The following is a 15,650-nucleotide window of genomic DNA, read 5'->3' as shown; positions in this document are numbered from 1 at the left end:
TTTTAAATTCAGCTAATGCAGCAAAATTGTTTAATTTTTCATTAATATTTTTATTCTTTCCAAGTGATTGTCCAGAATTATTACCAAATCATCAGCAAACTCCTGTAATTTATGTTTTCCTTTTAATTCTCACTCCAAATTTAAAAGCAAATATAAATGTCCACATTTTTAATAAGTTTTCATCCAGGAATAAAAAAAGAAGTTGCATCACACACTATTTTAGTTCATGCAGGCACACTGTAGTGAATCATGAGTAACTTTTAACTTTTACTTTCCACCATGTAAGCAACTTTTATGTGAATGCAAACTAAATGAATCACCTCTGAAAATAGTGACATATGCCACAAATACAGGATTTTGTCCCCTCAATTGGTACTTAACACTTTCACCTCATCTTATGTCTCTATTCAATATTTTCGGAGCTAAAATGAATAACAATGGTGATGAGGGGCATCTTTGTCTTTTTGTCACTCACAAGATTTTGTTAATTCTCCATATCCATATCAAATTATCTGTGCCTTTTGTGAAGTATAAACAAATTTTTATCATCATCACATCCTGTACTAAGCACATTGGGCTCCAATTGGACTGTAGTCCACAGCTACAGTTTCTGCATCTTCCCATTTAAGGTTGATGTTTTTCAGATCTTCCTGAAATATTTGGCATCATAATTTTTTTGACTTTCTCTTTTTCCTCAGACCATCTAGTGCAGGGGTGTCAAACTGGCAGCCTGTGGCCTGGATGTGTTACGAGCAGTCCATGCCGACCCCAGCTCCGTGAATGAGGGAAATGTCGTGAAACATCACGTGATGGCAACGTGACACTGCGAGTTTGACACCGTGATCTAGTGGTATCCAATTGTTTGCATTTTTTGTGGACATTGCTCACTCATGCCAAGCACATGCCCAGCACTGTGCATTCTTCATTATGTTACTATTTCAAATAGTTTTCAGGAATGACTTCTTTGTAGAATTTCTTCATTTGTGGCATGGTCCCAATATGAAATATGAATACTTCTGAGAAAAAATTGTTAGAAGATATTGATCTTATGAATAATTCTTGTCATGATTTCCAGGTCTCACTGGCATAGATGACAGTAGGTCTGACAATTGCATTAAATAATCTGATCTTGGTTACTGTGTTTATAGTTGACATGGTCCACATTGGACACATTTGTTGGAAGATAGCAGTTGTTATTTTAGCTATTTGGCATTTCACATCTGCTTGTCTTCTCCCATCTGTATTCCTAATGCCACGAAGATAATTCAATTGTTTCAAAATTTTAAGATCCCCCTTTCTAATATTATCAGAATACAGTCTTGAACATTGCCAATTTGCATCGGCTTGGTGTTGTCTTCATTACTTTTTAAGACCATTTTACTTGCCTCTGCTTCAAGTGCTACTGTCCTATCTTTCAGCTGTGTCTTAATTTTTGCAAGTAATTTTATCCATGTAGTAAGTTTCTCATTGGAGTCAGCATCTTCCACAATTTTAAACATTTTAAATTTTAAAAGCTCAGTTGAAATTGTCAAATATTTTTCATTATGCTGTTCAAGGTTCCAAAATGAACAACAGAAGGAATTAAACAACCAGGTTTCTGGCTCCATCTTATGGTCGTTTGAGGAACCACACCCAATTACACTTTTAGCATTCCCTTAAAGAGACAATATTAAAATGTCTATCCTGGTTTATATATTTTCCAACCCAACTATTAGGTGACTTACATTCCTAACAATATTATCTCTCAATTTGGGTGGGCTTTTGGGTGAACACCCACTCTTGTCTTTATGAATAAAACTCTGTAAATCAAATTTCATCTTCTCAGCTAAAATCATTATAACATATCATCATTATTCAATAATGATATCAAGTGATATTTTTAGTAAAGTCTAAACATGGCCTTATTTAAATATTAACCTATACCTATATCCTCTATAGAGCTCTCTAGTATTTTTCCATTCTGTAAAATAAAGTTCATCATTTTTTGCCAAGATACGTAATCCTTAAAATGCAGTCTGATATATTAGAAAAGAGTGAAGAAGTAGCATGTTCAGCCCATAACTGACTGATGTAATCTGCAAGTTTTACAGATAAAAATTGGTTTTAGTTCACACACCTGTGACAAGTTTCTGTAGTGTTTCAGAGTTAGCAGTACCCATGAACCAAAGAAAGTATACAGGTTTAAAGATATTTCAAAATAATGAGATTCATTAAGCTATAATCCCATATTCAGGGCTGGGATTCTACCAGTTCGGACTGGATCGGGCAAACCCTTTGTTCCCATGTTCAGCTCTCTCCGAACCAGTTCACTGCGATGAGGAAGTGGGCCCACCCACCTACTCCTGCTCTTTCCTGTGCTTTATGCTTTTGTTTAGAGCACAGCTGATTTGCACAGTAGAGGGGTTTGCTGCGCCTCAGTTGTTTTCTGCACAGAGGCTGCAGTTGAAGGTAAGTATGGGATTGCCTTTTTTAAATGCAGAGCGCAAGCGGCAATCACCGAACTGGTTGTTATACCGATAGAATCCCATCCCTGTCCATATGTCACAAGGAGTGAAAAGAGAGAACATGAACTTTTGGAATCATTAAGTAATTAATACACAAGCTACTTGATAAAAAGCATATTTTAAAAAAATAATTATATGATGTTGGTTTCAGTGGAAAAATGTGGTTTGAGGAATCAAACAGGAAACATGGACAGCAGTTAGAAGAACTTGCAATCACAAGTATAAGAGATCACTGATAATTGTGGCAAGAGACCATTATTGTGAAACATTATTGTCAACAGATAGATATATAATAAGATTTTTTATCTGTGCTTCTTAAAGTAGGTTGAACTTTAGCTCTCATAATTCTCAGAAAGCACAGTTAATAATAGCTGGTTATGTACCAATAAAGCACAATTCAACATATCAAAAAGTCACTAGGAAGGCTATTGTATAACAACCTAATTCTGTCTCATGTCATGCTACAGATACGCTATTATATTTTCTGCTTATATTGGGGAATGATGAATTTACTTTCTTTAAAAAATAAAATATCTGAGCATATATTCTTTGTTATTTATTAGGTAAAATGATTCATGTTTCATATGCAACAATTTGGAATAAGAAATTACTCTTTTTGGCTTAGATCAGTGGTTCCCAAAGTGGGCCATACCACCCCCTGGGGGGCGGTGGGATGCCTTGGGGGGGCGCTGAGAGGCAAGGGAGCCGGCAGGGGGGCACTAAGAGGTGGCAGGGGGCACTGGAGGTGAGCAGCAGGGAACAATTCAGGGGTGAGAAAAAATCCTGCCACCGCCATGTTCGAGCCAAGGCCCTGCAGGACCATCCCATTGACTTGCACGCTCTGGTGCAAGGAGCTCCGCCCCAGAATCCAGCATTCGGAAAGGAGAGCAAAGCCAGAGCGGCTTTGCTCTCCTTTTCAAATATCCCACCACCGTGTTCAGGGTGGCGGTGCAGTGCCCTGAATGCAGTGTTGGGAATAGGAGAGGAAAGCCTTTTCAAACATCCCACAGTCCTGTTCTGGGCAGCGGGGCGGCGCCCCAAATGCAGCATTGGGAATAGGAGAGAAAAGCCAGAGTGGCTTTGATCTCCTTTTCAAATATCCCGCTGCTGCTGTGTTTGGGGTGGCAGGGCGATGCCCCAAACACAGCATTGGGAATAGGAGAGCAAAGCCTTTTCAAACATCCCACTGCTGTGTTCAGGGTGGCGGGGAGGCCACCCGAATACAACGTTGGGAATAGGAGAGCAAAGCCAGAGTGGCTTTGCTCTCCTTTTCAAACATCCCGCCACCACCGTGTTCCACCCCATTGAGCCCCTTGCACCAGAGGCACCTGCCCAAGCAAGTCCAAATGGAGCAGTGCACTAAGTCAATGGGGTGAGCCTGAGAGAGGGAAAGAGAGAGAAAGAGAGAAGGAAGAAGAGAAGAAGGGAAAGGGAAAGAAAGAAAAAGGGACAAAGAAAGAGGGGGATGGAAGAAAAAGAAATAAAGGAGGGAGGGAGGAGAAAGATAATGAGATATCTATTCTAGTCTAATCACCTGCTCCAGCAGGGTTAGAAGGGAGTGTGTGTGTGTGTGTGTGTGTTTGTGTGTGTGTGTGTGTGTTCTCCTTGTAATTTACCAGTACATTTTGGTTTTGCCTTCTTCAGAATTGGCACTGTAATACATTGGGGAAAAGTAATTTTTTAGGGTGGAGGTCTGGTCCAATGGATCCTGTTTAAAGCCCCACAAAGCCTTTAATTAATAGAAGCCAAAGATGTTTCAATGTGCTGGCAAAGATACTGGCAAAGATGTTTCAATGTGGAAAAGGGCCTCTAAACTAGGCCTCATTTCAATCTGATGCATCAGGTCAGTGTCTCTCTCTCTCCCTCCCTCCCTCTGTCCCCCTCCCCCCTCCCTCCATGCCCCCTTTTCTTTGTCCTTTTTTCTTTCTTTCCCTTTTCTCTTTTTTTTCTTCCTTCTCTCTTTCTCTCTCTTTCTTTTCTCTCTCTCTCTTTCCCTCTCTTAGGCTCACCCCATTGATTTGGTGCACTGCTCCACTCGGACTTGCTTGGGCAGGTCCCTCCAGTGCAACGGGCTCAATGGGGTGGACCTGCAGCGCCGGCACCTAGAACGCGGCAGTGCCGACACATTTGAAAAGTAGAGCAAAGCCTGAGGTCGGTAAATTTTGCTTCAAAAATCACAAAAGCTTCTGGGTTGTGCAGAAGAAGGGACTCACATGTCAATGCAATTCAGCAACATAAAGTAAAGAAATACAAATAAAACAAATCAACAAGAATCGGCAAAACATCTCTGATTAGATTTTATTCACTACTAGAATCTAATCAGAGATGTTTTGCCAACTCTAGTCCAATGACCTGCTCCAGCAGGATTGGAAAGGAGTATGTATATATGTGTGTGCATGGCTGTCAGAACTCCAAAAACAGGTCAAGTAGTTCTGGGGAGGTCAGTCATAAATTAGAACACTTACTAAGTAATTGGCCATTAAGTGAGGACCACTTGTATTTGGTTTGCAGTCACCAAACCACACTCATCCAGTCACGTGATCAGCAAGCCACACCTACCCAGTCATGTGACCAGTAAGCCACACCCACCCAATCACGTGACCAGCAAACCACACGCTAAAATTAGGCCATGCCCACAGAAATTTGAATCCCACCCGTGGGTGGGGGACATTGAGGATGAGTTTGTAGCACCAAGGGGGCGGTGGACTGAAAAAGTTTGGGAACCACTGGCTTAGATGAACAGTTGGAACCATTCGTTCTTTTTATAAAATTAAATATTATATCACTGTGAAATAAATTAATTGATTTGTGAACAAATCAATCACTAACACCATTATGCAACTTTGCATTTGCAAATTCAAAAATTTGCTCATTTCAAAAAGCAAGCTTTGCTGTCCCTTAAAGTATGAGTTAAATAAAACTTAGATTTCCTAGATCTCTGGTAAATCTATGACAGGAAAAAACAGAAACAGATAAATAGAAAACTAGAAGTAATCATAATATCATATGACAACCTGCAATATATATATTAAAGTAAAAATGGACATGTTAGGGCTCTGACAAATCCATTCAAATCATAAGTCTCTAGCCGCATCTCTCAGAGTAAAAAATTGATTTATTAGGAGTGACCATGTCAGCGTTACCTGGGTGGCTGGGTGCAGCCAACACTAAGATACACAATTCATTTCCCTTTGACCCTGGTCTTCCCCCATCCCTGGATGTATATTCTCCAATGGGACACATCCATAGCCAAGAGTCCTCAATCATGCTCTCCAGTAATAATCTTGCACGCCAACTGCTTCGGGTTGCCTAGCAATTATCTGAAACATTCCAGGAATGCGCTACTTTCCCCCACTCCTTTTCTGCTGGCAACTAAAAAGACCAAAGAAGTATTTTTAGTTGACAGGACACACAGAAACCACGTTAAGAAAAGATAATTCAAATGAGATCTTAAATATAAATAAATTAGTGAGTTTAATAATGTACATTTGCTGCTCATTGTTCTGATATAGTGGAAGGCCTTTAAGATCTGACTTTGTTCTCAGGCCTGGACATAACGTGGCTGTGTGGAGTCCATGTTTTCTTGTTTTTCTTGATGCAGTTATGTTTAGTTTGGTAGTTTTCTCTCTTCTATGTTTTAAACTATTTTAATAATATATTTGAATTCTGTAAGCTGGCTAGAATATTCTGGAGTGGGTGGTCATAATAAATTTCATTAATCATAATCATCTGCATCATCATCTAGGGATTCTAATAAAATACTAATAGCTTCTTTCTGCAACCAGGTATGTTGGGTTACAATGGTCAATCTAACCAAAAGTGATCTGAGTTCTTATCTATTTCCTAGTTGTCTGAGTCTATTTTCCCAGATATTCAACTCTTGCAGCCAAACTGAATTATATGAGGTTTTTTTTCCTGTTCCCTAAGTCTTCTGGGTTGATCTTCTTTTTTGCCGCACCCACTCATGTACTGGCTTTCTTATCCATGGCAGAAGACATGCTGTTCAATTAAGAAGAATTTGGTAATGTTAAAATTTGTTTCCCAGGTAACCATGAAACTCTGGATCTCTGGATGGAAGGAGAAATGGCCAGCCATTTGAGTCATTTAAAATTCATTCTAAAACCAGTTGGAAACTGAATGAGTTAACCAGAAGATTGAAATCTGATGCTACTTTGAAAACATGATTTGTCATATTAGATAAATGGTGGACTTCTTTATAACAATATCTTGAAAATCCCCTAAGAGAAAGATTTTACACTAAATCTATCCCATTGTTTCAGTAACAAAAAAAGTATATATTAAGTAGTCAATGAGATATGTGTTAAAAATTACATTTCTTTATTTGCTCCTGATAACTCCACCAGGAAATCGGCGGTCCGAATTTGGCAAATGAGCGCCACAGGTCGCCCAGCAATGGCCGAGATGACCCCGACCCCCGAGAGGCAGACCGAGACCAGCTGGCGAGCAACCACCTCCACACACCACAGCGCCCTCGACTCCCCCACCGACTCCGAAGACAACGAGGAAGACATCCACCGGCTCCAGACGGAACGAGACCGGCGTGAGCGGCGGAGCCGTAAGTCGAGGTTCCAATGTGCCGGGTGTGGCGGCGATCACCCACGGTCGGAATGCCGGTTCCTTGACGCAATATGCTGGCACTGCGACAAACGGGGCCACATCGCCAAAGTGTGCCATTTTAAACGGAACCACAGCCCCCGGCGCCGAGACAGCAGCCCGCATTGATGAGACGGCACCCCCCCGAGGAACAGAGACCGAAACAGCGAGAGCCGGTGGAGTCGGGAAGGAAGAAACAGGTGTTTCAACGAGGCCCAACAACGAGAAGAAACCCACCAGACGGTCGTCATCGGTCATTCGTCCAACTGGGATGGCCGAAAGGTCCACGTGGAGGTGGCCATTGAAGACCACCCATGCGAAATGGAGGTGGATTCTGGATCCTACCTCTCCATGGTCGTATGGTGGGAAATCAAGTGTTTGGTGCCAACCATACATCGGCGCGAACTGGAAAACCAGAAACTCATCCTCAAGGACTACCAGGGGAACCGCATCCCCATGGTAGGAATCGGACATTTTAAAGTCACATTTAAGGGGCACACCAAGATACTCCCCTTAACCGTCATAGAGAAGGACTGCCCTAGCCTCTTGGGACTACAATGGTTCACGCCTCTGGGAATAGAGGTGACCGGCACCAACCACGTCGCCGAGACGGACTGGGAGGAGCAGCTCGCATGGGATTTCCAAGAGGTCTTCGCCGGCAGCCTAGGCAAGTACCGAGGGCCCCCGATAACCTTCAACCTAGACTCTACCATCGCCCAAATCCATCTCAAACCCCGGCGAGTACCCTTTGCACTCAGGCTCAAGATCGACGAGCAACTAAATAAGCTCATCGAGCAGGCAGTACTTGAGCCAATGGACCATGCCAGGTGGGAGACCCCCATAGTCACCCCGGTAAAACCAGACGGGTCAGTGAGAATTTGTGGTGACTATAAGGCCACCCTCAACCGTGCACTGCAACAAAGCGCTTACCCTGTCCCAGTGGTACAGCACCTTCTGCACTCACTGGGGGGAGGCAAGATTTTCGCCAAACTCAACCTGGCACAAGCTTATCAGCAACTGCTGGTCAATGAGGAAAGCGCAGAGGCGCAAACCATAGTCACCCACCGTGGGGCTTTTCGCTGCAAGAGGCTCCAGTTCGGAGTCAGCGTAGCCCCGGGGTTTTTCCAAAGTTTAATGGAGAGGCTGCTCCAAGGCATCAAAGGGGTAGTGCCCTATTTTGACGACATGTTGGTGTCAGCGGCCGACCAAAAACAACTGGAAAGCCGCCTGAGGGAGGTGCTTCAAAGATTCAAAGACGCAGGGCTAAAAGTCAAGAAAGAGAAATGCCAGCTGCGCACAGAAAGAGTCGAGTTCCTACGGTACCTCCTAGACCAACACGGGATCCACCCAACAGAAAAAAAAATCAGAGCCATCAAGGAAGCCCCTAGACCAAGAAATAAAACCGAATTGCAGGCGTTTCTGGGGTTGATTTTCCTGCCCCAAAAGGCAACCGCAGCAGAACCGTTGCATAGGCTGCTCGACAAGACAGCCACCTGGAGCTGGGGAAGGTGAGAGGAAAATGCATTCAACCGAACAAAGGACCTGCTCACATCGGACGCTGTTCTCATCCAATACAGCGAGACACTACCCCTAACTGTAACATGCAACGCATCTCCCTTCGGCGTCGGGGCCATCCTCAGCCACACCCTCGCCGATGGAAAAGAAGCACCCATCGCTTTCTTTTCAAGGACTCTCTCAAAACCAGAAAGGAATTGGAGAGGGGAGGAGCTGGTGCCGTGTCGGTACGGTTTGCAATCGAGCTCTAAGATTGCAGCCGATATCTTCGCCCCTGGCCGGTCCAAACGGACCTAAACCGTCCCGTAGGGATGGTCATCGTGAGGGGTATACCCTGTGGATCCCAGGGACACCGCAAAGTCCCTGGTTGACCCAGGAAAAGTCCCTTTTGCTGGCGGCGGAGAGGCAGCCCCCAAGCTGCTGAAGTCGGGGCAGCTCCGGAAAGGAAGAGGCTGAAAGAGAAAGTGTGTCAGCTGGATGAGAAACTTTTTTTTTTCCAATACTTTGAGGCTTGAAAGGACACTTTGATTATAAGAAGAAATCTGTGAGATTTTTGACAAAACTGAATAAGCGGCATTTTTTAAAGGGAGACGTCAAAGCGAGGCTTTATTTTTATTTTATTTTTTTTTGCTACCGGACTTCATTGTTACTTAGTAGATAACCCGACTGAATTTTCTCTTTATTTATATATATATATATATATATATATATATATATATATATATATATATATATATATATATATATATATATATTCTCTTATTTCCTTTGATTTTTTTAATTTTTTTTAGGCTAGAGGCTCCCTTTGGTTATTTTTTTTGTATATATATATATATATATGTATGTATGTATGTATATATATATATATATATATATATATATATATATATATATATGTATATATCGCCTTCTTTTTTAACTTTAATTACGCTTTTCTGGGAGGAGGGGGGAAAGTGAGAATTAAGAAACTTTGTAACACTGCCAACTAGAGGCTTGAAAATATTTCACTTGAAGTGGAGAGAACTGTGAAAGACTTCTTCTCAAGGACATTTTAATTTGATAAGATAGAGGGAAGAGCGCAGCAGAATATTATTACAGGTGCTCTTCTGGATTTCTATCAACAATTAAATATCTCTGGTTTGGCTTTGAAGCTTGTGGGGAAGAGAAGAGAGTCATAACAAGAGCCTTGGACAACTAAACAGAGTGCAGTGTGTTGTTTCTCTCTTTTTAATCTTTTTTTTAGCTCTGCTACCCCTCCTTACCAGTATTACTGTAAATTTTTACTTTAGCAATGTTTTTATTTTTATTTTTTATTTTTTCTTTTAAAGGGGAAGCCTTAGAATTTCTCATTTTTATTTTTATTTTTATTTTTTTTCTCTTTTTCATTGGGATTTTTGCTTTTTCTATCTATCCTCTTGGATCATTTTGGTTCCCCCTTTTTTTTTAATTGAGACTTTCTAGCTGGATTAAGGTGTGAAGAACCTGAAGAAATCTTTCTTTTGCTCTGTTCTTTTTTATTACTATTATTATTGGGTCTTCTTCTTCTTTTTATTTTTATTGTGGACTATTTCATAATTGGATTAGGGTCTGGAAGAACCTGAAGAATCCTTTCTTTTTTCTTTTTTCTCCTTTACTATTGGGCTTTGTACCATTGGACTTTTCCATTCTGGATTATAATTGACTACCTTTCTAATTGGATTAAAACTTGAAAGAACTTGAAGATTTTGAATCATCTAAAATGAGCAGGAAACTCATACCTCTGGGTGCTTCTACATCTACTTCTGCCTCCCCACCATCTGGAGGACAACGTTCAATTCAGGTAATGTTAAAGCAAGACAAAGAACAAGAAAAAGTAACCTTACAGATGATTATGCAAGGAATCCAAGATCTTAAGATAAAAACAGACACCATTGAACAAAGAACAGGGAAGACTGATGAAAAAGTGGAAAATATTCAACAGATGATGGTGAAGTACGATGAGAGACTCCAAAAAGTCGAAGAAGAGGGTAAATGAAGAGAGGAGAAGATTGGAAACATTGATAGCAGACTAACAGTGGTTGAACAAGATAAAAGTGGGATGCTGAAGTGGGAGATGGAGAGGTCAGAATTCTATCTCAGATTTCAAAACATAGAGGAAGAAAAAGGCCAAGATTTGGCTGCGATAATGATAGAATTTCTGGCTGACGCTTTGGAAATAACAGAGGAAAAAATGATGGATGGAGTAAATGAGATATACCGAGTTTTTACAAGATATGCGATGAGAAATAATCTACCCAGAGAAGTTCACATCAGATTTACTAAAAAATCCATCAAAACACAAATTTTACAAGCGGCAAGAGAGAAGACATTGAAATATAAAGGCAAAGAAATCCTGGTCTTAAAACAAATACCCAGAAGAGTGAGAGAGATGAGAAGAGAATATCGATTTTTGACCAAAGTGCTATTGAAAAAGGAGGTGAATTATAGATGGCTGATCCCAGAAGGACTGATGTTTATATGGCAAGAACAGAGACATAGAATTGATTCAATCGAGAAAGCAGAACTTTTCTACGCAGAATTTTTTGGAAGGAGAGAGAAAGAGGCAGAAAAAGAGGTTTCATTAATTGAATTCCAAGAGGAACAAATGGAGATTGAAAAAGAAGAAGGCGCAGTAGGTGGACAGGTGGATAGAGACCAACGTGAACCAAGATCTACGAGAGCTGCTAAACCTAAATATAAAATATAATCATGGAAGAGAAAAAACTGATTACAATGAATATAAATGGACTGAATTCAGCTGCTAAGAGAAGGAAGATTTTTCATAAATTAGGGAAATTAAAGTTTGACATAATTTGTTTACAAGAAGTACACATTAAAAAGCAACATGAACAATTGTTAGTACAGCCAAAATTAGGGAAAATATTTACTTCTCTGACTCAATGTAAGAAAAGAGGGGTGGTTTTATATATTAAAGAGGCCACCCCAGCAAAATTGATTTATGCTGATGAAGATGGAAGAATATTAATGGTGGAAATAATGGACAATAATATAAAAATACTCTTGACTGCAATCTATGCTCCGAATGATAAACAAGAAGAATTCTATAAAAAATTACACATGAAAATGACTGGACTGGACTATGCTAATATAATTATGATGGGAGACTTTAATGGAATTGTGGACAATAAATTGGATTATATAGCAACAACAGCAAAGCACAATAGAAAGATTCTTCCTAAATCCTTCTTTAAAATGACAGATGAATTAACTTTAAAAGATATATGGAGAGAAAGAAATGCTAAAACCAAACAATATACTTTCTATTCAAATAGACATTTATCATGGTCCAGATTAGATATGATCTGGATCTCAACAGAATTAATATCTAGTGTTCAAGAAATAAATATTGAAACAAGTACTTGGGCAGACCATAACCCATTGACAATTAAATGGAAGGGACAAAAAAAAAAGATCGAGATGGACGTTAAATAATACTATTTTAAAGGAGTAGGATTTTATACAATGGATCGAGAAAGAACTGGCTTTTTTTTTCAAAGAAAATAAAAAAGAAGATACTTCAATGCAGAATGTTTGGGATACAATGAAGGCATATGCTAGAGGCTTGGTAATAGACTACATAAGAAAAAAGAATATTAGGAAAAGACAAGCCATTAAAGCCTTAGAAGATGAGTATAAAAGACTTGAAAAAGAACTACAGAAAATGCCACAGAAAAAAGATATCAAACTGAAATTGGACATAACTAAACATAAAATGGGCTTAATAGAGGAAGAAGAACTGGCACAGAAAATTAGGAATGCTAAACAGAATTATTTTGAAGATGCAAATAAGCCAGGTAGATGGCTAGCATATAAATTGAGAAAGGAGAAAGAGTCAAGGAAAATATCGCAGTTAATGGATGACCAAGGCCAAGTTTGTTATGGTAATAAGGAGAAAAAGGAAATTAGTCGAGATTTCTATGGACAACTATACAAGAAAGAGAATATTGATGAGGAAAAAGTCAAACAGTACTTACAGAATGCAAACCTACCTAAGATATCCAAAGAGACTGAAGAAATGTTAGAAAGTAATATTACAATGATGGAATTAAGTCAAGCACTTAAGAAGCAAAATAATGGGAAAGCACCAGGTCCGGATGGGCTTCCGGCAGAATTCTACAAAATATTACAAGAATCATTGAGCATTCCATTGTTAGAAGTCATGAATGAAGCTATGTCAAAGAAGATGATACCTAAAACATGGTCAGAGGCTTACATTACACTTATTCCAAAAGAGGAGGCCGATCCACTGCAAATTAAGAACTATAGATCGATTTCTTTATTAAATGCAGACTATAAAATCTTTGCTTCAATATTAGCAGAAAGACTTAAAAAATATCTGAATAATTTTATCCATCCAGATCAAAATGGATTTCTGCCAAAGAGACAAATTAGAGACAATATGAGAGTAATTCTGGACACTTTGGAATACTATGAGGTGCATCCTGAAAAACAAATGGTTTTGATATTCTTAGATGCCCAAAAGACATTTGACAATGGGAACTGGAGATTTATGTTACTCCTATTGGAACAGATGGGTTTTGCTAGAAGATTTATCCAAGCAATAGAAGCTATTTATCATGAGCAAACAGCAAAGGTAATGATGGAGGGAGAACTTACAGACTCTATTAATATAAGAAAAGGCACAAGACAAGGATGTCCCCTATCTCCTTTGCTATTTCTATTGACTCTGGAAGTGTTGAATAGAAATATTAGAGAAGATAAAAGTATAAAAGGAATGAAAATTAAAAAGGAAGAATTCAAATTGCAAGCCTTTGCGGATGACTTAGCCTTTATTTTGGAAGATCCTTTAGAAACAGCTCCGAAGCTATTGGAAAAGATAGAGACATATGGTGAGGTGGCTGGTTTGAAAATAAATAAAGATAAAACAAAGATTTTGTCAAAGAACATGTTACTAAGACAAAGAGAAGAATTGGCAGACCTGTTGAAAATCCAAGTTACGAACAAGGTTAAGTATTTGGGGATATATTTGACATCAAGATGTAGTACATTAAAAGAGAATAATTATATTAAACTTAAACAACAGATAGCCTTAGACTTGAAGAAATGGGAAAATTTACAACTGTCATTAATAGGGAGGATTTCAACAATCAAGATGAATATTTTACCCAGAATCTTATTTTTGTTTCAAACAATACCAATTAGGCTCGGAAAAGACTATTTTGAGGATTTAAATAAAATTGTGTTGAAGTATATATGGCAAGGTAAGAAAGCGAGGATAAAGCTAAAGCTTTTGCAAGATGCTAGAACTAGAGGAGGTTTTGGCCTGCTTAATTGGGAGCTGTACTACCAAGCTGCAAACTTGATGTGGGTTAAGGAATGGATAACATTAAGAAAGACTAGATTGTTGACACTAGAAGGTCATGATTTGTTGTTGGGTTGGCATGCTTTTTTATGGTATAAGGGAACCAAAACACAGGGTTACTTTTGAAGACATTATATACGGGAGTCTTTGTGGTTAAACTGGGAGAAGATAAAAAAACAATGTTATCTGAAAATTCCAGTTTGGTTATAGACGATAGAAGCATTTTCTTATCCTATAATCTATAAGAAGGAACAAACAGTTAGATATGGGGAATTATTAGATGAAAAGGGTGAACTTAAATCGATACAAAATCTAGAGGAACAAGGTATAAAGATGAATTGGTTTTCATATGTGCAAATACACTCAAGGTATGATGAAGATTCCAAAACAGAGGGATTTTATGATAAACAGACTGATTTAGATAAGATTTTGACAGGTACTGATGAAAAGGTGATTAAAAAACTATATGGTTATTTATTGGGAATTAAGCTAGAGGAAGAACAAGTTAAAGAAACTATGATTGCTTGGGGGAGGAATTTTGGATATGGGATTGATTTAGAGAAATGGCAGAAACTATGGTCACAAAATTATAAAATGACAATGTCTACAGCTTATAAAGAAAATCTGTATAAGATGTTTTACAGGTGGCATTTTCCCCCGACAAGGATAGCAAGAATGTTCAAGAATAAATCTGAAAAATGCTGGAAATGTCATCAGATACCTGGCTCATACTACCATATGTGGTGGACTTGTGAGGATGCTAGAAAATACTGGACTAAAATCCGCATGTGGTTGGAAAAAATGACAAAGAAACACATAGATTTGAGACCGGAGTTCTTTTTACTGGGAATCGTACCAGATTTATACAGTAAAGACTTGAAATATCTGATTGTAAATGTATTAACTGCGGCTAGGATTGTATTTGCTAAAAATTGGAAAAATGAGAAAATTCCATTGCAGGAAGAAATTATTAAGAAAATATTGGAATGTGCTGAGATGAGTAGATTGACATTTGAAATTATAGAGCAAGAAGATAAACAATTTTATAAAATTTGGGACCTTTTCTATCAATGGTTGGATGATAAAATACAATAATAGAATATTTAGAATGTTAGATAATAAGGAATATCTTTGTTTTTTCTTTTTCTTTTGCTATTTGACATCATATCTATAAAGTGCTCTTTTAGGATAGAATTGGTATGATTATATGATTTGTTATAGAATAAATTACCTAAATTATAGTTATCTCATAAAGCATGAATGAATAAAAGTATAGTCAAATGATTTTTTAAATAATGATATGAGGATATATAAGTTTGGATTGATAATAATAGTTATTATGTAACATAACTGTAATTGAGACTACGAAATGAATGCACAAAACTGATGAACCAACCGACACACTGTTTGTATATAAGTACGGAAGAGAGCTGATGCTTTTATGTTTTGTTTGTTTTGTTTGTTTTGTTTGTTTGTAAAAAAAACCAATAAAATTGTTTTTTAAAAACAAATACGGAAAGGAATTACAGCCAGCTGGACAAGGAGGCCCTGGCAATCGTCGCGGCCATAAAGAAGTTCCACGAGTACCTTTACGGCAGGACCTTCTCCATCATCACAGACCACAAACCGCTGCTCGGAATCTTGGCAGGGGACAG

The 15,650-nt window shown here is 38.8% G+C and overlaps 1 protein-coding gene across 1 annotated transcript in view; it reads right to left on the bottom strand.

Moving 5' to 3' along the window:
• Positions 1–15,650, bottom strand: part of RBMS3 (RNA binding motif single stranded interacting protein 3) — a 444,163-nt gene that overhangs the window by 305,141 nt on the left and 123,372 nt on the right. The window lies entirely within an intron of this gene.

This window comes from Pseudonaja textilis, chromosome Z (assembly GCF_049901715.1).
Source record: "Pseudonaja textilis isolate UNSWEBS1 chromosome Z, rPseTex1.2, whole genome shotgun sequence".
Taxonomy (NCBI): domain Eukaryota; kingdom Metazoa; phylum Chordata; class Lepidosauria; order Squamata; family Elapidae; genus Pseudonaja; species Pseudonaja textilis.
The sequence above is the reverse complement of the archived record's forward strand: the minus strand, read 5'-3'. Positions and strand labels throughout refer to the sequence as shown.